Genomic DNA, 24,311 nt, shown 5'->3' on the forward strand with positions numbered 1-24,311 from the left:
CTGAATTCAATGTGCATGATATTGATAAATGACATAAAAAGAAAAAAGGAGGAAATTGTGAATATATGCCAAGAATTTATCATCAGGACTACTGATGTCACTGTAACACGTTTAAGGACTCTGTTGCCGAGTTCAATTTATTTACTGCCACTCTCTATATGAACTTTTCCACGTGTAAAGGGATATTCAAATGACAATATTCTATTCTATAAATATGCTTTGATGAATAACCAGGTTAATGAGCTCTTCATATAAACTGAGGCATAAAACCATCTGACCTATTGCAGAAAACACAGCAATAAAACAAAGAAGATCAGATTTATTTCTTCTCTATATAATATTAGAAACATTGTTTCCTCCCAGGAAAATGTTGGTCACTCAAAAACTGGCCCCTTCTAGAAGAAAGCAGTGGCAATGCAACAGCAAAGTGGTTCTCAAGATACCACACAACAGAGACCTTATCTGGTCACAATTGAACTCCATTCTTTTCCTGAGCAAACTAAAGATAGTATAAATTATGTCAGAATAAAATTTATATTATTTAGTGACCAAGTTGATTATTAAGGATATCACAATCCAATTTAGTCATTGTTTCTATCTATCAGTATCTTCTAGTGCACAAGACTTAGTGATGCTGACAGAATGACTAAGAGAAACTCATTGATGTATTAAAACTTGCTTCCTCAATGTACAATTATAGAACTTCTTAGGACTCTAGTTTAACAAGAAAACTGCCCCCTTGATTACAAAAAAGGATCATGGTATGTATCTCTAAGGAGAAGTCTGTATGTCTCATAATGATAAGGATCATTTTAAAAGAGAAACATGGTGATCCAGAAAGAAGCAAATATAAATATACACCAGTTGAACTAGCATTAACTGATATCACTCCTGTGAACCAAAATGCACTGGGAACATTTTCAAGTTCTTCAATCTTCTGGGTATTTCATCTCACAGAAAGCCATTCTCCCAGATCAGAAATCTAGCAATTCTTTCAATCAATCCACATGAAAATAAAAATATTTACCTGGCTGCAGAGATATTTATTCCTCCAGTAATATTATACTTCTTTCTATTGTGGTTAGCAGTGTACTTAAAGCACTAAACAAACTAGTTTTTGTTCTCATAGAACCCACATAAGAGTCAGAAGAAGAGAAAAATAAATGGAAATAAATGTTTAATTAAAAGTTATAGCAAATAATATCAATGAAGAGCCCATGAAGTAGAAAGAATGTGTATATTGAGTGGGTGGTAGGCAGCAAAGGCCTCACCGCTTCTACCACAAAGCCTGGACCAAGGAACTTCTCAGGAACCAAACAGTGATTTTGTTCACTAAAAACTGGCTTTTAGTCACAAGTTTGAGATAATGCATGATATCTGCCATTAAGGCCCAATACTCTTATCCTCTGCACAAAAGCTTGGAAGGTGATGGAAGAGGCTGGGTTTAGGGGAAAGAAGGGAACATTTTTACTTAAGACATAGCAAGGTACTATCTCAGAAAACTATGCTGATTGTCCATATTTCAGTGTTAAGTGCTTTAACAGATAACCATCTTCAATACATTTAAACTCCAAGAGAAAATTATATGGAGGTAATGTTCCATGGAGTTTCCTACTATAAAGTCACTGTCTCTGCATGAGAAGCACCCAACTGGTGAGGTAAATTAGTTTAAAGTATTTTGTTCTTCAATGCTACCCAAGGCAATAAATATGCACAAGGCACAATATAATTATTAACACAGTATTTCCTAGACTTGAGAGACTATTTGTGCCAGAACAGAACTGCCTATGTCCTCAGATTATGCTCAGATGAAGAATAAGAAGAAATGAGAAGATCAAGAAAGCTATTTCATAGTAAATTAATGTTAAGTAGAACAAACATTAAAAGAAAGCTTTCATCTTAGCCTTTAAAATGGGGAGGGGGAAGATGGGAAATTGTTTCTTAAATAGTTGATTTCAAAATACATAGGAATAAATTTTATGCAATTATGTGTATGATGTAGATCTTTAAAATTCTATTTATAGACATTGTATAGAAATGAGATGATTTCAGTGAATGCTTTGTGTTGAACCATCTCTAAAAAGGAAGAGTAAAACCAGAAAACAAGTTAGCATCCCCCATACTAGAGAAGTATTTTATAATTTTCCTAATGGGGACCAGTCACAACAGAAACTCCCTATTATATGCCACTCAAAATCATCCACTGTCTATTTCTTTATTTATCTGATTGCAGATTATCAAAGTATAGCTCTGATTACAATTTCCCTTTCCACACATATGATTTAATAAGCTACTTCCTCAGCATTACACTTTGTATCTTGGTCAACTTTAGTTTGCTAAACATAGACATAATTTCTAAAACTGCACAACTATGGAAGCCCTCATGAATTCATATGCCAAGCTTTCTAAGAGAAAGGTCTAAGACACTGCACCTCAGGCTGATCAAGGTAAGGCTTTTGATGTACTAAGTGGCTAATCCCCACCTCAATTTTTTCTTTGATTTGGCTTTTTCTTTGAAATATCAAAGGATGAGGTTTTGATTGTTACCTATGTGCAGTAATGTCTTTCCTAGGCACTACTCATTTAAAGATAGTCTCAGTGGCACATGGGATATTGGAAGGTGATGGAAGAGGCTGGGGTTGGGGGAAAGAAAAAGCCTGAATCAGTTAACAATAAGCCCATTCAAAAATGACAACTGGGAATCATTCTAACAAATATTTGAGAAAATGTAATGAAATTTAATCCAATTTAGCCTCATTAAGAAGCTCCCCCAAATCTATTTTTGGAATCATCCTCATTTTCTTTGTTTTATTTGCCTTTCCTACAGGTAATTACATTTATGGGGAAATGATCATTTAAAGTTGATGACTATGCATAATGTGAAGCCATATTACAATTCGATTTTACTAAATCATAAAAATTTTAATGGACTCTTTGACTGTATTTACTCTAATTAGTCTTAAAATTTCCTAACTTCTGCTTAGTATCCTAGCATCACCCATTTAAAAATTAACTTTAAAATTACCAAGAAGGTTAGTGCTTGAAAAATGAAATAAGAGTTTCCATGAAATATATCTCTATTTGAATTCAAAGAAAAAAATGATATTACCTCCTTTGTGTTTTATTATGGTACAGTTTTATATTTTGTCTAAGCAAGGTCTTCTCATGTATTTCATGAAAATTGTTCTTAAATATTTCTCTGATGACAAAAACTTGAAATGAATATAGAAAAAGAAGTTATATAGTTTAGTAAAAATTATCAATGATAAATCAACTCAGTTTCTTCTGATAAAAAAAATACGAGTTTATTGAGAAATGATATGAGAAAATAATTTTCATTGCAAAAGCAAAGTATGTGGACAGATTCCATTCATTAATTCACCCAACAAATATCAAGTGCCACATATGTATTGGTATTATATAGGTAACTGGAAAATATTGGAGGAGGAAGTGTTCTTAAATCATTATTATGCAAATAAAAAGTATCATTAGTGATGTTATTGAATATGTTTCACTCATTTAAGGATGTATGAAACATTTATAGAAAAATATCTCACAATTATTAGTATTTTACACTGTGTTCACAATTACAAAAAGAATTTTTGTCTTCCACATTGTGAATTGCTTTTTTACTTTTTTTGAGAAAAAATTTTGTTGCTGCTGTCATCGTTTTTAATTTTAAAGAAGTCAAATTTACCCATTTTTTCTTTTCTCCCTCATAATTTTAGTGTTATATCATTGTATATATCATAGAGAAAACTATATAACCCCTTAAGAAATGAAATATAATTAGTTACTCTTATCATCTTTGCAGCATATGGGCCTTCCAGTGATAGTGCTCAGCAATTTGACATTTACATTCTCAGTGGATATATTCCCATTATTCTGAGTATAAATCAGCTTTGATTATACCCTGTGGCCACCTGACATAACAACTCATTAAGTTCCAAAGCAGAAGATCAATGGTAATTCCTGAAAGGCAGTGGCAGTAAAGAAGGAAACATAAGTATTAGTGTCTTGAGTGATGAAATTTGCCATTTATTACTTCTGTAGTAAAAAGAAAACAAATCAGAACACACAGTTTCTTTGGAAGGAAGGAAGGAAGGAAGGAAGGAAGGAAGGAAGGAAGGAAGGAAGGAAGGAAAGGAAAGAAAATCAGAAAATCATTACAGATATTATCAAAGAAAACTACTATTCTTAAAATTGAGAATCTTGAGGAGAGGTGGGAACCCTGGGACAGTAGTGATCCCTAGTCTAGGCGACAGGGCGAGACGGGGCCCAGCCAGAGCCGGCTAGAGGGTCAGGCCTGGAGGCCCCCACCCTGGCCTACCTGCCCCGGCCACAGCTGAGGAGGAGGCAGAGGAGGAGGATGATCTCCAGATACACTCGGAAGGCGGTGCCGCAGACCTTGGAGCTGAAAGGAGTAACAAAACATGCTCTTAATCATCATCCCCTTCCAGAGCAACTGGATGAAATTTCCTCTACTAATGATGGCCATGAAAAAGACACAAATTCCCAAAGTGAGTCTGACTTCACTCAAGAATCACCTTTAACATCAGGCAACGCTGGGCATTCAGGATCTGCTTTTCCAAGTTATAGTGGCACAGGGATCTCTACAGAAGGCAGCTCAGACTTCTCCTGGGGATATGGTGAACTTGATAAAAATGCCACTGATAAAGTCCAGGCCATGTTCACAGCCACTGATGAGCTCTTATATGAGCAAAAGTCAAGTGTGCATACCAAGAGTCTACAAGAAGAGTGCCAACAGTGGACATCTAGCTTTCCTCACCTCAGGATTCTGGGTAAACAGATAATTACTCCAAGTGAAGGTTATGGATTATATCCTAGATCCCCACCTGCTATTTCAGCTTCACATGAAGCAGCCTTGTCTCAAGAAAGAGATTCAGCAACATCCCCTGGATTGTGTGCTGTGGAAAGAGAAGAAGACTGTATAATCTTCCCAGAAGGAATAGTTGAGGAATACCTAGCTTTCGACCATACAGATTTGGAAGAGGGATTTCATGAAAATAAATCAGAAGCAGCTACAAAGAAACAGAAATTAGGGTACCCCCCCATTGCTCCATTTTACTGCATGAAAGAGGACATTCTTGCTTGTGTGTTTCGCGAAGTGTGGAGCAAAACTGTGAGCTCTTTGAAGCAATTGACACGTAGTTACTGGGAGGGATTTGCTTCTGACAATGAGAGTAATGTTGCAGTCACCAGACCAGATTCAGAAAGTCTCTGTGTGCTGAGTGAACCACACACTTTGGTGTTACCTGGAGTGCCACAGTCCAAGGTGCTGTCTGTCACCTCGAATCTGATGAGTCTCTGTCAAGCATGTAGTCATCAGCCAAATGCGAATGATCTCTTGATTCTTGGGATGCCTCTACAGCCAAGAAATCTCGACCTAATTGACAAGCACCTAGATCTTGATGACAAGCTACTTATGAGGCCTGGGTCCAGTACCATCTTTTCAACCCGAAATTGGCCAAACCGAGCCTTGGAGCTTAGGACATCATGTCTGTCATATAAAGTGCAGTCTGCCAGGAGACGTAATCCCCCACCACGTACCCTTCCTCCAATCAGCACAAGCCACTTACGCAGTGGAACACCAAGACCTGTGGAAGAAATCCTCAGAGCATCACAAGTCCCTTTGGCAGTTGACTGGCTCTCCTCTGGCTCACCAATACCCCTGAGGCAAAATAACCTGCTGCCACCTATTGGCACAAGTGAAGTGGAACACCTGAGCCCTGTGGGGCCACAAAGGCAAATGAAACCCCATGGTGATTCCAGTGGAGCCTGAAGTGCAGTGGTGGATGAGCCTATCCATCAGCAGCCTCAAGATAGGCTCCTTTTATCTAACTTCTTCTCCAGGCCCAATACAACTCGGTCATTTATGCCAGAAACACAGTATCATCATTCACATGCACTTGAGTACCCTCATGGAGTCAGACCCAGTAGGGGATCTGCAGGTCCTCATTTGCATGTCTCTACAAAAATCTCAAAGCAGAGGTGGCCAATCTCTAAAACCAGGCAGGGACCAGAAGGCAAATGAGAAGAACCTATCAGGCTGCAGCAAACATGTGGGAAGACTTCAAGAATCAGTGTTCGACCATCAAATGATGGAGAGCATGTATACAAGATCAACTAGAATCCATCTTCAGGAAGAGTTATTTTGGTAAAAATGACTGAGAAAAACAATAGACTACCCACCAAAAGACTGACTACACGGATAATGTTTCTATCTCCAGTTATTGTCTTTCAGTGTAAGTTAACCTATTCCACTCGACAGTAAAGACTGTACCCCAAAGATGTAAAAATGAATAATTGCCCCCAAATCACTGCTCATGTTGTCTGTTAAAGATGATTAGTACATTTATAGGATTCTATGAAATTATATATACAACAATAAGTAGCAAATGATTTGATATTAACAATATCACTGGCTTCAGAATATTTCAGCTTGTATTAATTTCTTGAGAGTTGTACTCAGTTTTGTCATTTTTTAGGATATAGTGCTACAAAAAAATCTGAGCTACTCATAAAATAAACATCATTCCCAAAGCTTTCTCATTAGATTACTAATGAGAATGAAATGGAAGGGCTGAGTAATTAAAGGCCTCAGCATTGGTATAAAGTAACCCATATAACCAATTATATCACGTATTTTTTTTAGAACAGCTCAACCTTGCTTGTGTGATGTCAGCTTATGCTAATTTACTTCTTAAAGCATTTTACTGGTTCTGTTTTTTCCCAAATATTTAACTTATCTTGCAAGCTTTTCTCCTGAAGCTCTAGAAAAGTTAGCATTATTTTTTAAATAATTTATAGAAACTATTTTTGAGCCACCAAAGCACAAATTCCTTAAGAATCTAAGAACTTGGACTAAGAAATTGACCCAATATAAACATATCCTAACAGCAGAAGAAAAGAACCTTGGCATACTTCAGATTTTACCATGAATGTTTTCCTGAGGGTACTCATAAATACAGTAGTGGTTTTAACTATTGCTTAAATGTATTTAAATTTCATTGAACTTACCTTAATTATCATTACCAGTGTTAGATCTTATTGTTAATTTTCAGAGTGGATAAATTCAAAATCATAATTTGAGGTGACTAATTATATCAACGTAATACTTTATCACATGAGGACAGATGCTTCAAACAACTTGCACTGAATTACATTTTTAATACAACTAAAAGAGTATTTTTTAACTTGCTTGTAATCACAAACTGAAAAAAAAATTAGAATCTTCACCAACTTAAAACGTGTTATACACGATGAAAAATTGATAATAAAACTAAGGCATCTGGAAAAGAAACTAAACTTCTTTAAAAAAGAACATAATGTACAGTCAGCAAAGAAAGGGTGTGAAAATCAGAGTGATCTGAGATTTCTTGAAGGAAATAATCAATGCTTAAAATGCAGTCTTATATATAACATTGTTAAACAAAGAGCAACCAAAGAATTGCATACCTACACCACTGGTTTTCCAGTATAAAGGCAGCCTACCTTCTCTAGCATTCTTGTTAGAGGAAACAATACTCACTATACTATGTTTGGGAAGAGAATAAAAATATTTAGTGAAATATTTGCATTGAAGAAATGACTCCAAATTAAATCTCAGGATGGGACATATTATGATTAAGTACAACAAATGTGACAATCATACATCTAGATATACAAATAAGCTTACACAATGATTGAAATTATAATCATATAATGGAATGTGAACATTAGAAAACTTGCACTATAAAAAACCGTTTTGAAGAAACAAAACCAGGAGGTGGGAGTGTGAGGCAGTGTGGATATTTCCTCATCCTTCATTGGATAGGCAAGAGATGTCTGAACTTGAAACACATCCATCTCAGAATGTTATTACATTTTAGAAGACTTGAAAAATCTAATAGCTCTTCTTGTAAAGAAACATTTACTTCAATTTCATCAATACCTTCAATTTCACCTAAGTTTCTTTGTTTTTATCAACTCTGAATTCAAAAGTTAGAAAAATTAATTTTATTTTTAAATATTATGTACAGACTTAATCCATTTCAGCAAAATCCTGTTTGACCTTTTCTTCAAACAAAAACAATACAATAAACTCATACCAAAATAGCACAGCTATCTTTTAAAACTGTTAAGAATCAGTTTTACCTATTTCATAAGGGGAAAAAAATAGAAATGAGCTCCAGTGTGATAAAGTCCAAGGAACTTCTCAAACTTTAAAACAGACAAATAAGTTAGGGATGGTCTAAATGCAAGATCCAATTCAGTAGGTCAGCAGTGGGCCCAGAAAGTTGACATTCATAAGCACCTAGTACTATACACTTGAGTAACAGGTCAAAGGAATTTCACAACATTGCTAATTAAATAAGCAGAGCATTATAAGCCATGTAAATGAGGATATGAGGAGAATTAAAGAAATCAACAGTAACTAATAATTAAAAATAGTAAAACCCTTTTATGTGTGGAATAACTAAGGAAGATTTCCTTTTATAATTCTTTTTTTTTTTAGAGAGAGAGAGAGAGAGAATTTTTTTTTAATATTTATTTTTAGTTTTCAGCAGACACAACATCTTTGTATGTGGTGCTGAGGATCCAACCCAGGCCGCACACATGCCAGGCGAGCACGCTACTGCCTGAGTCGCATCCCCAGCCCCATGTTTTATAATTCTTTAAAAACATTCCTTCAGATAAGATGTTATGATGAAGCAAAATTTCTGTTCTACTCAATGATCTTTATACTTTTAGAATTCATTTATTTTCCTTTTTCTCTATTATGATCCCCCCTTTTCTTTTTCAATTCGTGAATTCTAAATATTCCAAAGTGAGTTGTCATCTGTGAAACTCCAAAAAAAAGTACCAGTGAATTATCCTACAGGTAAATAGGTCCCTGTCCTAGTCTGTTCTGTGTCACTACAGTAGATGATCATAGTCTGTGTCATTCATAAAGAAAAGGAATTTATTTCTGATGATTTCAGAGACCGGGAAGTCTAAAATGCAGAGGCCCATGTGTGTGGCAAGAGCTATTGTGCTGTGTCATCCATCCCATGGCAGAAGGCAAAGGGCAAGAGTATGAGAGCAAGAGACAGAGTACGTAGGCCCTTGCAAGGCCTTTTACAATCTGAATTGATTCATGCAGGAGGGTGAAGTTAGCTTGGACTATAATCACTTCCCGTTCTGGTCCATCTTCCAATGTCACTGCCTTGAGGATGAAGCTTCCAACACATGGAAAGCACTTCAATCCATATAGCTCTCACTCTCCACAAGAGACCAAAAACAGGCTATGGAGAAAAATCACACAGAATTTTATTATACATTATTTTACTATCTATATAAAATCACAACCAATTTCCTTATGTGATTTGATTCATCTTATCACAAAAATCAAATAGTCCACCTCTGGACTACCTGTAACTTGACTTAAATTCTTCCTAAATTCTGGTAGTTTACAAAATTCTGGAGTAATGTTTCTCAACTAGCATCAGAAACTTATGGTAATATTGGTTAAAAATGGACACTAATGGGGATGGGGTTTTGGCTCAGTGGTAGAGAGCTTTCCTGGCTCGTGTGAGGCACTGGGTTCAATCCTCAGCACCATATAAAAATAAATAAATAAAATAAAGTCATTGTGTCCATCTATAATCCCCACCCCCAAAAAAGACACTAAAAAGCTCCAGGAGCAGGATCCAAATGTGAATTTTTAACAGGTAATCTGGGTGATGCTTGCAAGATACACTAAATTTTAAGAACCATGTGCATCTCTTATTCAGATTGTATCTGAGTACTTTTTATTACTAGTTGAAAATGAAGTTTAATTGAACAGGATGTGGGTAATTTGATGGAGGTGAAACTAAACAGCAAGCTATAAAACTCACAATACTTTGCAAGAAGGAGAGCATGTAGTAGGAAATCTTATGAACCTTGAGGCCTGGCTGTCTTAAGCAGAAAAAGGATGACCAAGAAGACATAGGGCAATGGAATTCAGGTGAGAAGGGTGGGAAGGTACCCAGGACAGATGGAATGGATGTGACAAAGAATCTAGGACCGACCTGTCCCTTGTTCTAGTCAGACCACCCAGAACTAGAAGCACTCTCCTTGCATAGTCTAGCCCATTCACAAGAGAATAAGCACCAGGTGTGTGACTGCTTCCCTGAAATCATAAGCATGGAAATGAAACTCTGGTCTCTAAAGTCTTGATTGTTTCTTTAAAGTATACCACTTGATTTCTCAGAAGCCCATTTTATGGACAGATAGAACAAATTGTTAATTATATCATTTAAAAAACTTAATATTTCAAGTTTATGTTCAATATATGTTCAAGATCTTTCTTACAGGTTTAGAGCTCTAAATATGCTATGCCTAATTGTGTGTTTCCAAAAATAACAAACCCCACGATAGTAAGTGTCCTGACATGATAGACATGATAATAATTATCTTACTGCCACTGTGTGAATTTATTTTTTTCTATAAGTTTCTTAAATCTGTTACCTGAAAACTGTAACTGTATAACTGTAGACACTAAACAAAATTAACCATGACCCTATTTTTTCCCATAAGCCCCACATCAGAATGATTTTGCATAATTTATCCAACTTTCAATACATTTTAGTGCATCACTGGTTATTTTACAATTTTTTTGATACCTTATTTTTTTTGAGTGTTCAATATAAATCAACAGCTTGTACCAAATTGAATCCCACTCCCATATGCTTATGACCAGTTTAAGGGAAGAAAAAAAGCTCTGCTCAAATAGACTAAATTGCAAGTATGTGCACTTTCTCAGGAGGAGAAGAAAAAAATTATGCCCAAAGATCCTGGCAAATTATTTGGAAAATCAAACATTTCACTGTTTTGCTTCAAGTATCATGTGTAAGAAAATACACATAATGAAGATTGCTTATTTTAAACAAGGCACAGTTTGTGATCACTCTGTTAAAAAAAAAAAGTGGAGATTTACATTACATAAGTAATTTCTATTATTATAATAAATGATTATCAAAATCAAGGAAATAGCTTTGGCCTTGTAGTCTTTCTTCAATATGTTATCCCTTGTGTTAACATACAGAACGCCATTCAGAATTTAAGCCTAGACCACATTTATATTTTACCCATGTATACAAGCTTAAAAATAAGCACAAGATCACTTGTAGATGTTCTAAAATAAATCACCAGCAGACATCAGGAAACTGAACATGCTCTGTTTCTCACTTCTGTTCCCTTTCTGCTTAGTTATCATGGGAGCCTGTTACCTCCAGGCAGCTGCTTTCTGTTCTCTGAACCCAAGGCTGTGGGAGCAGAAGAAAGGAGGAAAAGGATGCTGAGAATAAAGTCATGTGGCCCCCTGAGAAATTTAAAGGCAACATGGGCAGATCATGTTCCAAATCATATTTTTCTAAATACAAAAACTCTTCCCCTTTATATGTTTGGCATTCATGATTTGAGTTCACAGTTGGTGGTGTGTGTCTTTACAGCACTGCCCCCAGGGGAGTCAAGGAAGGAAGCCAGGAGGCCAGCCTGACCTCCAGGAGGCCCCATGGAGCCCATAGGTTGCCTGAGCTTGCTTGGTCCCTGCCCCCATGCTGACTACTCAAGAGATGGATGGGAATTAACTCAGGCTTAAACAACCCCTGGGGTCCTCCATCCTGTCTTAAATCTGTAAGGTCTGTTGAATCATTTTCTTCAGATGATAATACAAAGACATGAACAAAAAAGCTGTTTTTGTTTTTGTTTGAAGACCAACACATAGATTTGATACTTGGAATTGTCAGTGTAAACAGAAGGAAGAGATGGAGTAGGAGAATCATCAGCCTGTGGCAGGAAGATGTAGGGATTTTGAAGATGTTCAAAATGGGAGGACTGTTTTCAAAGGAGTGAGATTGTGGTGTGGAGAAAGAGAACCACAAAAATAAATTTTGACTACTTTGCTATTTCATTAAGATTTGAGTGACTGCAGTTTTTGTATGATAGGGACACATAAAGAAGAATGATCCAAAGTTAAATAGGAATCCCCTTAGAGGCCACCATCACCTTCTCTTCCTAAGACAGCCACCTTTGACATCGTCCATGAAACATTAATTATCTAGCATTTGCAGTAAGGTTCCCTGTGGCAGGGAACCCCCCCTCTTTAGGATTAAGTCCCCTCCTAAATATGGAACAATGCTTCCTCTAAGTCTCTTCCTGCAGCTCCTTACCATCTCAGTTTTTCTGTGACTCACGACAAACAATAACCAAAAAAGTTTACCAATTACATTAATTTATAGAATAGCCATTAAGGTTGTAATTGAAGCCACATTTAAAAAAAAAATGCTTTCACAACAAATTAAAAGGCCTGAGGCTTACTTCCCCAAGGAGTTTCACTATATCCATTTTGCCACATCCTTTGCTATCAAGTTTCCTGTTTTATTATGAAGACGACCTGGTTGATATCCTTACATGATTGTGCCTATAACATATCAAATCAAGTGAGATTTATTTGGGGATTTCAGAATGCAATAGGAAACAGGACATTATATTAAAAATTTTAGATTATCAGAAACACTTATAAACACAATGAATTTCAAACTCTTTCCAAATCCATTGTCCTTTCTACATATTTCATCAGATCATTACAAAGATGCCTATCCAATACTAACCTCTTTCTTAAACCTAAGTAGAATAAGCAGGAAAAAAAAAGAAAAAAGGAAAGAAAGAAAAAGAAAGAGTCAGAAGTGGCTGGGGTAGGGGAGACAGAGGGGAAAGTAGGCAGGAAGGAAGGAAGGAAGGAAGGAAGGAAGGAAGGGAGGGAGGGAGGGAAGGAATGATATTTTCTTTTCAGGAGTCTCCATATCGTTAATAAAACTAAAACATTACTATTTAGCAAAGATATAGAAATGGCATAACATCTCATTTTCCCAAGAATTCTAGTAGTATTTGAATTTTTGTCATAATCTTGAAAGTGAATTTATTTTGAAAACATAGCAAATAACATCTTACTCCATTTCTGAAGGAATGTAACCATAGTGGTAAACAATGCAGCTTGGACTTAAGGAATAGTAAAGATGTAAATTTTCATGGCCCCTGTGGATATTCTTCTCATACAAACTTTAGAACTAAACATGATCTCTGTAGAAAAAAAGAACACACTGAAAAGAAAAAGGACTATCTGGCTCAGCAGGCACATATTTATTCACTAATAGCAAAGTAATTCTATTTTGCATACATGTGCCCACTTAATTTCATGAAAATGATGCTAAAAGAAAAGTATAAGATTAGGAAGGGATGTGAAAAACAAGTTTGATATGTGTGAAGCATTATTGGTGAATCAGATCAGGTAATTACTTAAGAAGGTCAACAAACCTGCTGTTCATTTATCTACATTCTTTCAAGTGAAAATATATTCACTATCCCAAGATGCCTCTTTTGCTGTCAATGAAATCAAACTTCTTTATCAAATTATTCCTTTCAAAATTATTAAGAAAAACACAATGAGATCTAATTATTTTCATGTGGCAAATGGTGATGCAAATGCTGCCAAGGAATGTTCTGCAATATTTTATCTCATTTTTGTCACCTGGCAAAGTCTTACACTTTCTATAAACTTCTCTTCAACTGCAAGCTAACAGTATAATTGAGTGAGGGATTGATTTTTATTCCTAATGAGAAATGGTTTCATGTCATGAAACCAAAGAAAGCAGCTCCACATTACAACCACTGCTGAAAAAATTGTACATATAATTTTCACAAATCATATAAAAATGTGCATATTCGAGTCATTGAAGCCAAACAGAATCAAACAGCTAAGTTTAAAAAAATCCTTATTATCAGTGTTTAAACATCATAAAGTAAAAATGCCATATCTGATATAATTTTATAACATTTTGAAAATCAGGCCTTAGGTGGATAGTGTATGTGTCTGAACAATTTTTGTTTGTGTTGTTTTTATTGTGCTTAGTTTTTGCTGGCTTTTTGACTTTTTTTTTTTTTTTTTTTTTTTTTTTTGGCCTACAGCATTCGCAGGAAAATGGGAGGGATAATATTTTCACAACCAGTGCAATAAGCTACGTAACGTGTCACTTACTGGAATCGCTAATGTCTTTGGAAACCTGGTCAATAATTTTCCAGGAAAACAGAACCAAAAATAAACAGGCTATTAGCTAAGAGCAAAAAAACTACATGCTGAATTCTACAAGCAGTTATCTTGATTTGACTGTTTTACCTGAAAAAAAAATTCACTGAATATTTTCCTTAAATTGAGCTCACCTAAGTAGGAGATTTTGAAGATGACTTGTATATATAGTATGTTTTCAACAAGTCTTTCCTGTTTAATGTTTTTGCTTTTGATACAGGTCTCAGTAAATAGAATGCTGGTTCTGTTATTAATTTACAATGTTTGTGCATTATCTGGGAATCATAAAAAAATAACATAGAAAAACAAATTTCCCGTATTATTTCAAACACCTTATGCTTACACAGGAATTTACCCCATTAATATATAAATTTCATAAACTAATAAGACATTCTTCCAATTTTGAATATTAAGACTATTTCCAGCTTTATACTATCATAAGTGAATTATAAAATAGAAAACACTGAGTTGTATTCTGAGTTTCAGAATACAACCTTTAGGTAAACTGTCAAAAGTTGATTTACTGGGGCAGGGGCTTGGGCTCAGTGGTAGAGCACTTGCCTACCATGAGTGAGGCACTGGATTTGATCCTCAGCACCATATAAATAAAATAAAGGTATAAAAAATACAATAACATTATTTTTTTAAAAAAAGTTGATTTACTTGATCAAAGAGTACAAATATTTCAGGGTTCCTGAAAAATACTGACAAATCATTTTGCAAACAGTTATACAAATTTATATTTCTGTTTGCAATGTAAAAAAGTTTCTGTTTCAATCTATCCCCATCCATATTAAAAAGTACAAGAACTATTAAATATGGCATCTCATTTTAATGTGCATTGCTTCATTTACAGGTGACATTTTTTCCTATGGTTAGAAGTTATCTCAATCTCATCTGGATCTTCTAGTTAATTATTTATAAAATAAACTCTGACAACGTTTCATAATACAACAACTCAACCATTGGTGTATGTTTCCCTCTATTATCTGACTTTTGACTTATATGTATGAGTATGCCTATGTACACAAGAGACGTGTTATATCAAATTTGTCATTCTCTTTGTTAAAGACATTAGTTCTACAGTCTTATTTTTTCCAATCCCTTAATCCTAAGAAGTTTCTGACCTCCAGATTTTTAATATTGAATCATATTATCTTTTCTTTTTTTAATAACTTAATTTTCATATTATTCTTTCTTACCCATTCATCACAAAAGATTAGTAAGGTACTTATTTTATTTGCCAAAAAGAAATACTTTGAACCCAGCATAAAGCAATAGTCAACAAAAACTGATACAGCCCTTGTGTTTTTGAAGCTAAAAATCTCCTGCAACAGGCAGCTGTTAATGAAAGGAACTTTGAAGATGAAATGAAAAAGATAAGGAATTGTAACTCAGGTGAAGGGATGGTGAAACAGAAAAGTATTTTTGTTATGCTAAGCAATGTGGGGTGAATTCTGATAAAATAAGAACAATGTAGCTGAAAATGTTTGAGAGGGGAGCATGGAGCAAGATAGCCAGACAGGCCAGGGGATCCTGCCACCATACAGGCCCCTTAAAATTTCCCTGGGTTTTATCCTAGCAAGACAGGAAAGTATGAAAATGTTTTTGGTGTTAACATCAAAAGCTAAAAACTAAAAATAAGAAGCTTATTTCTCCATGCTGAAAATAAAGGAAATGATTTCTCTGCCCATTTTTATTTATATTTACTTTAGAAGATTAGCAATTGAAATGTAAATTCCTGTGAAAGCTGGAAGGTTGTGGGGTTTTGTTTGTTTGTTTTTTCCTTTTGTCAGCTTTGCAACCCAGGAATCTTCCCCAAGAACCAGGGACTATCTTTTTGAAAAATAAACATCAAAGGAGATAGTGGCCCTCTCTCTTGGTGAGTACCTGTTCCAGGTGACAGAACTTCTTCCCATACTAAAGATATAAGAAATTTGGTTTTGTTGGGAGTTGCCCTGGCTCCAAAGACTAACTTACCCATTACCCCCCCACCCCAGAAGAGCTGTCCAATGGTGAGCCCTGCTGACTCACATGATCCTTACCCACCAATCAGAAAGTATCCCATGCCAACTGTCAAACCATCAAACTGTTTAACTGACATAACTGTCAAACCACCCCTGGCTCTATAAATAAACAGAGCTGTTCCTCAGTAAATGGCCTTTTTCTCTGAGGATGAGCCTTGTTTGTTCTTTTAGGTTTCCCTGTGGATAAAGGTCACTAGTTAACATACATGGTCACCACAATTAAAAGGTAAAGTTAAGGACCTTAACTACTTGTGATAAATGGTGCTACCAAGTCCAATTAGTCTTACTTTAGACTCATTATTATCAATTTGAAAGCTATGATATAAATGGTTATATTGCCTAATAAAATGATAGTTCTATCTTTTCTCTAGTCTCTGAGTGGACCTGCCTAAGATGAGCATCACATTCTCAATGTTTTCTTTTTCTACTAACATTGTGAAGAGTTTCCAGGTTGGAAGATTTTGCTTTCCTTGTATTTACTCAACGATGTAAATGAGGGAGACACAGGCTTAGTTTTATGTACTATAGTTATCTTTCTTTTTAGTGATCTAATAATAGATTGTATATTTTAAAATGAGTAAAAAGGTTGATTTTAAATATTCTCACAAAGAATAAGTATATGAGGTGCTTCATTAGTTTGACCTTAAACCACATCAAAATACCACATTTTACCCCATAAATATGTACAATTATTATTTGTCTATTAAAAAAATTTTTTTTTAAAAAAAGTGTTGAGTTCTAGAGGGAAAATGATCCCTCTGACTGTAAAAGAGAAAATGGATTCTAGAAATGGAATAGTTGTTTCTCCTGACTAATGAAGAGTTCAGGTGAGAAATGACAGGTGCTTAGAATAAGGCTGGTGTGGTAGGAAGAGATGTGCATATGTTCAAAACTTCATGTGTAGGGTCAGGAGGATCTGGGGATGAGCTAGATAATGGGAGGACAGGCATTTTGATAACTACTGAGTTACTGGATAATAGAGTAGATAAAGTCATAATAGACACAGAAGGAGCAGGGGTTAGAGGAGACTGTGTGCTGGTTTGGGAAATTCCAAGAATGGATTAGAAATGACTGGAAAAAAATTAAAAATGATAAAGTTGTCATTAGATCATTTATTTTATATTTTATTTTGGTTACTGAAATAGCATTCTAATTCCCAGTCCCCTCTCTCAATTATAAATTGCCACCCAAACAGCTCTATTTTAGTTTGATACCTCAAAACATACAAAACTGAGTGCCCAATTAAGAAGTATCTTCTTGGGCTGGGATTGTGGCTCAGTGGTAGAGTGCTCATCCAGCATGTGTGAGGCCCTGGGTTCAATCTAAAATTAGAACACAGAAGGCATTGCTTCTAGCAGAAATAACCACAACACAACACCCTGAAACTTACTCCTTTTCAACTGGGTTAAATATCCCTTCGATGTTCTCTCTCAATATCGAGTACTAATCTCCATATGCATTTACCACAAATTAAAGTGCCTTCTTTATGTTACATAATAGACTTTTTTTTTCCTTTCCCACTGCAGGTTCTAACATAAGCAAAGCAAATATTTAAGTGTTACTAGAATGCATTCTAGAAAACACCATACTTGGAAGGCGGTACCGCAGACCTTGGAGCTGAAAGGAGTAACAAAACATGCTCTTAATCAACATCCCCTTCCAGAGCAACTGGATGAAATTTCCTCTACTAATAATGACCATGAAAAAGACACAAGTTCCCAAAGTGAGTCTGACTTCACTCAAGAATCACCTTTAACATCAGGCAACCCTGGGAATTCAGGATCTGCTTTTCCAAGTGGCACAGGGATCTCTACAGAAGGCAGCTCAGACTTCTCCTGGGGATATGGTGAACTCGATAAAAATGCCACTGATAAAGTCCAGGCCATGTTCACAGCCATTGATGAGCTCTTATATGAGCAAAAGTCAAGTGTGCATACCAAGAGTCTACAAGAAGAGTGCCAACAGTGGACATCTAGCTTTCCTCACCTCAGGATTCTGGGTAAACAGATAATTACTCCAAGTGAAGGTTATGGATTATATCCTAGATCCCCACCTGCTATTTCAGCTTCACATGATGCAGCCTTGTCTCAAGAAAGAGATTCAGCAACATCCCCTGGATTGTGTGCTGTGGAAAGAGAAGAAGACTGTATAATCTTCTCAGAAGGAATAGTTGAGGAATACCTAGCTTTCGACCATACAGATTTGGAAGAGGGATTTCATGAAAATAAATCAGAAGCAGCTACAAAGAAACAGAAATTAGGGTACCCCCCCATTGCTCCATTTTACTGCATGAAAGAGGACATTCTTGCTTGTGTGTTTCGCGAAGTGTGGAGCAAAACTGTGAGCTCTTTGAAGCAATTGACACGTAGTTACTGGGAGGGATTTGCTTCTGACAATGAGAGTAATGTTGCAGTCACCAGACCAGATTCAGAAAGTCTCTGTGTGCTGAGTGAACCACACACTTTGGTGTTACCTGGAGTGCCACAGTCCAAGGTGCTGTCTGTCACCTCGAATCTGATGAGTCTCTGTCAAGCAAGTGGTCATCAGCCAAATGCGAATGATCTCTTGATTCTTGGGATGCCTCTACAGCCAAGAAATCGCTACCTAATTGACAAGCACCTAGATCTTGATGACAAGCTACTTATGAGGCCTGGGTCCAGTACCATCTTTTCAACCCGAAATTGGCCAAACCGAGCCTTGGAGCTTAGGACATCATGTCTGTCATATAAAGTGCAGTCTGCCAGGAGACGTAATCCCCCACCACGTACCCTTCCTCCAATCAGCACAAGCCACTTACGCACTGGAATACCAAGACCTGTGGAAGAAATCCTCAGAGCATCAAAAGTCCCTTTGGCAGCTGACTGGCTCTCCTCTGGCTCACCAATACTCCTGAGGCGAAATAATCTGCTGCCACCTATTGGCACAAGTGAAGTGGAACACCTGAGCCCTGTGGGGCCACAAAGGCAAATGAAACCCCATGGTGATTCCAGTGGAGCCCAAAGGGAAGTGGTGGATGAGCCTAACCATCAACAGCCTCAAGATAGGCTCCTTGGGATGCCTCTACAGCCAAGAAATCTCTACCTAACTGACAAGCACCTAGATCTTGATGACAAGCTACTTATGAGGCCTGGGTCCAGTACCATCTTTTCAACCCGAAATTGGCCAAACCAAGCCTTGGAGCTTAGGACATCATGTCTGTCATATAAAGTGCAGTCTGCCAGGAGACGTAATCCCCCACCACGTACCCTTCCTCCAATCAGCACAAGCCACTTACGCAGTGGAACACCAAGACCTGTGGAAGAAATCCTCAGAGCATCACAAGTCCCTTTGGCAGTTGACTGGCTCTCCTCTCCTTCACCAATACCCCTGAGGCGAAATAACCTGCTGCCACCTATTGGCACAAGTGAAGTGGAACACCTGAGCCCTGTGGGGCCACAAAGGCAAATGAAACCCCATGGTGATTCCAGTGGAGCCCAAAGGGAAGTGGTGGATGAGCCTAACCATCAGCAGCCTCAAGATAGGCTCCTTTTATCTAACTTCTTCTCCAGGTCCAATACAACTGGGTCATTTATGTCAGAAACACAGTATCATCATTCACATGCACTTGAGTACCCTCATGGAGCCCGACCCAGTAGGGGATCTGCAGGTCCTCATTTGCATGCCTCTACAAATATCTCAAAGCAGAGGTGGCCAATCTCTAAAACCAGGCAGGGACCAGAAGGCAAATGAGAAGAACCTATCAGGCTGCAGCAAACATGTGGGAAGACTTCAAGAATCGGTGTTCGACCATCAAATGATGGAGAGCATGTATACAAGATCAACTAGAATCCATCCATTGTTACTTGAATGCATTCTAGAAAACACCATACTTGGAAAAGAGATAAAGCTCACAGCTCTGGGCTCAAAGGACTCATAGTCTGCATAGTCAAATCTATTAATATATTTGTCTTTTATGGTAACTTTTTATCCTTTTAAAGAAATAGTATTCCAAGATAAGTGACTGCTATTTCAATTTTACTACTGAAAAGTTTTGATCCCTTTGTTGATATCCTAAACATTTCTATTTTCTCCTACTTTTCATAGATGGATTTTATAGTCAGTTATACTGTTTCCTTTATCTCTCTATTTGGATACTTTAGATCATATGACCTATCTAAAATAGGCGTTAATATTTGTTAGTGTTCTTTTTTTCAATATGACCTCTTAAATTCTCAAAATTTTTCAGATTATTTTGATAGTGATATGTTGATTTTTCAATAAAACTACTTTTTTTAGACTTGTAGTAAGGCTATGAATTTACCTGATATTTGGTCAACACAGTGAAATAAAGCTAAACCTTCCATTTTTGTCTATTTTGTATATTTCAATTAAATTTTATAATTTCTTCAGGAACAATTACTTCTAAGTCTGTTTACGGCAAATCAAGGCTAAAGACATTCAGACTTCTAGAGGGACCTTAAAAGGCCCCTGAATTTGTCATTGTTAATGAAGTTAATTCAAAGGAATAATCACAGAGAAGTAGTATTGGCTATCCATGGGGGAGGAAAGAGAATAGCAGACCTGGAACAGTAGGCCCCTATTCAAACTTAGACAGCTGGAGTTCCAAATTGGCCAGATTAGGGACAAATTAAAAGATTGGTATCTTCTATGCCACTAAAAAATTTTACTTAAAAAGTGAATTAAAAGCCTAGGAATAAGTCCAAATATAAATAGTCAATGTGAGTATTGTTATGGTTTAGATTTGAGGTGTCCCCAAAACCTCATGTATAAGGGTGAATGACTGGGCTATGGGAACTTTAACCCAATCCGTGAATTAATTCATTAATAGGGATTAACAGGATGGTAACTGTAGCTAGGTAGGGTATGAGCAAAGGAAGTGGGTCACTGGGGACATACCTTATGGGTACATATTTTGTAGTAGGTGAGTGGAAACTGTCTGCTTCTCAGAGTGATGTCTTGAGCCCCTTTCCTCTACCACACCCTCCTCACATGATATTCTGCCTTGTGGTGGAAGACCTTAGACAGCACAAAAGAATTTCCCAAGCTTTCCCTACTCAAGATGTTAACTATGGAGCAGAAATAATGCAAGGTGCTAAGGCTATCTATCCTCAGGGAACATCCTAGAATACAATAGTAGCACTCCACTCAGACTGAAAATGCTGAAAGAATGTGGGAATACATTAAGTAAGACTCTGTATGTAGAAATTTGGTTACCCCAAAGATTGGAGTTAAGATAGTTCAATGCAAGTCATAATAGTCTTCAAGAGATCAGGTTCTCTGTTATCTACCACATTGGCTATCTGCATCTATTGTGGAATTCTCATTTACAAACAAGATAGTTCTGACCAATAGGTCAATCATGGCTTCATGCCTAGCAAACTACAATTCAAACAGTGCAAATCCAAGGAAAGGCACAGAGCTTCTAAGACCCATGTTTCAAGAGACCCAGTAATTTGATAAATGCTCTCGAGATGCAGATGTTTAGTCTGCTGGACTAAACAAGGTCTTGCCTTCTCACAACATCTAGCAATTTTCCTCTGTAGCCCATCAAAATCATAGTTAAGTCTATGTCTGCAATTAAAAAAAAAATTAATGTCTTTTTTTTCTACTGTAAATTTCACTGTTGTCAGAACTAGATCCATTCCATTCATGATTTTATCCCTTCTATTTAGTGTCCTTCTTCATGGTTGGTAGTTGTTTAATGCATATAAAGGAATAATGCCAGTGGGATTAAGTTTTTTATAGTATGTTTTTAAATGGGTTAGAATTAACTTTGAAAAGAGAAAGACCTAGTTCTCCACAACTGTCAGAATTTTCTTCTGGAAGAGGTTATTTAGCAAAAATAGAACTGACTTTACTAATATAGAGATAATATTAACCTGCTTATTATGACAGTCATCCACCAATTTTATATCGATTGTACCAATTTTCTGACCCTACACATTGATCTATTTCAATATACTTTCAGGTTCACCACATTGGATTGACCCATTTTACAGTTTTATTCCTAGGCATTTTATCTAAAAATCCTCTTTCTTCAATAAGATAGCTACATTCATATTTATCCTATTCTCAAGGAACTTGAAGAGATATTGCAATCAATATGGACAAAATTTACTCTGTTTAGAGTTCACAATGTTTACATATCTTTTCATAAACTGCAGCTTGATTGCTGTCTAATGATTAGAATCCTTTGGTGATCCAAAAAAAAAATCCCATATGGCCAAACATGGTGGCCCATGACTGTAATCCCAGTGGCTCAGAAGGCTGAGGCAGGAGAATTGCAAGTTCAAAACCAGCCTCAGCAATTTAGCAAGGTCATAAGTAATCTAGCAAGACCTTGTCTCAAAAGAAAAAAGAAAAAAAGGGTTTGGGATGTGGCTCAGTGGTTAAACGCCCTTAGGTTCTATTCCTGATATATATATGAGAGTTGATCAAAGGGAAACAATCCTATATATATATATATATATATATATATATATATATATATATATATATATATATAATATCTCCATATCCATAATCACATATGCAATCAAGGAATGTCAAAAGTGAAATAAATTGTCTTTCTGGATCATTATCTTTGGTTTTGAATACTTTTGCAGAGAAAAATTTTATTACTTAGGAAAAGTCTGTTTTTAAAAAATCTTGATGAAGAATATTACTTAGAAAAGGCCAGAGAGACTAGGCCTATAATCCCAGCTTCTCAGAAGGCTGAGGCAGGAGGATAGCAAATCCAAGGTCAGCCTCAGAAACTTAGTGAGGTCCTGCTTCAGAAAATAAAAAGTGCCTGCAGTGCAGCTCAGTGGTAGAACACCCCTGGGTTCCATCCTCAGTGGGGGTGGGGGGATTGGAGGGCTGGGATGACACCCAGACTGATGTAATCTCATATAGTAAGTACATAAAGCAACTGGTTAAATTTCAGTGTATAAAACTCTTTTTTTACTTCCAAAAATAGATTAGACAAGCCTGGTGCCTAAGTAAGATGGCATTAGCAACACATAAATACACTAATAAAAAACAGATGAACCATCAATGACAAAATGATTTATGAATTTCTGAAGCAGTTTAATTAATAGGAACAGGAATTGCTATAGTCCACAGAAATATGCAGTGTTAAGGTCAGCAAAGAAATAATACCATGATCTAGTTTCTGGTCCATGTTAATACACATATTGTTTAATTTTTATTTTATTTCAAAAATGAAGAGCACTTAGCTAAGAGTATTTACCCTTCATTTGTGTATTTTTTATATTTCTTTTAAATATAAATCTATTTCTTTTAAATCTATTTCTGAAGAAGTTGATGTTAAGAAGTTTATATTAATAACAGAGAAGGAAAAAAAGCATTTTAAAATTTTGGTAGAATTAAGTTAGTGAAATAATTTCTTTGGTATCACTTGAAGTATGTTTTGCATTCATTCTCAACACCCAGTTGAAGCTGCAGGTGACTACTTATTGGAAAGTGTTATGTTACAATCCTTAAGTAGAAAATTATATTATCGTACTCTAAACTCCCCAGTCCAAGTCTTATTACATGTAGATGTATTTTCAGAGTTAAAAGTGCAAGATTCACAGATATTACTAATACATATCTAAATACAGAAAGTGGGTATGTGAGAGTAGGTAAATAGACTCAAACTTTTAAAATAAATTCTAAGTAACTTGAAAACCCACATTTCAATTTTATTTATGAGTTGATCAAAGGGAAAGGATCCTGTTTTTGTATAAAATATGAATGTCAAATTTTGGTAACTACTGAAAAAAAGTGATCATCATTATATTTTTCTCTGCATTTTTTGAATTACATTGTATATATTTAAAGGTTTTTAGCACCAATGTCTACCTCAGTTGCTAATTTTTACTGCTTTATTCACAAAAATTGATCTTAGTATAACTGACAGTGTTAAATAAACACAATTATCTAGATTATTTTTAGAAAAATAACTGTTAAGTCATTTTTACAGATATTGCATATGTGTGGGTAATTTCATTATACAACTAAATAGTAAAAAGAAAAAAAAAGTTTATTCATTTTAATGGCACTCAAAAATAGCGTATTTATTGACCTGAACTTGCAAACATAAATACAAACATAAATGATAAATGGCTACTCTGCAAAACAATATATAATTTATTTTGGGAGATAAAATTTGTCCCATATGCCAATGGAAA

General features: G+C 36.0%; 2 pseudogenes; both read left to right on the plus strand.

Annotated features, from left to right (window-relative positions):
* The first annotated feature begins 4,369 nt into the window (after positions 1–4,369).
* LOC143412132 (primary cilium assembly protein FAM149B1 pseudogene) lies at positions 4,370–6,055 on the plus strand (annotated as a pseudogene).
* Positions 6,056–17,703: 11,648 nt separating this feature from the next.
* On the plus strand, positions 17,704–19,866 carry LOC143412133 (primary cilium assembly protein FAM149B1 pseudogene; annotated as a pseudogene).
* The last annotated feature ends 4,445 nt before the right edge of the window (positions 19,867–24,311 follow it).

The sequence above is a fragment of the Callospermophilus lateralis genome, chromosome 13, assembly GCF_048772815.1.
Source record: "Callospermophilus lateralis isolate mCalLat2 chromosome 13, mCalLat2.hap1, whole genome shotgun sequence".
NCBI classification, from domain to species: Eukaryota; Metazoa; Chordata; class Mammalia; order Rodentia; family Sciuridae; genus Callospermophilus; species Callospermophilus lateralis.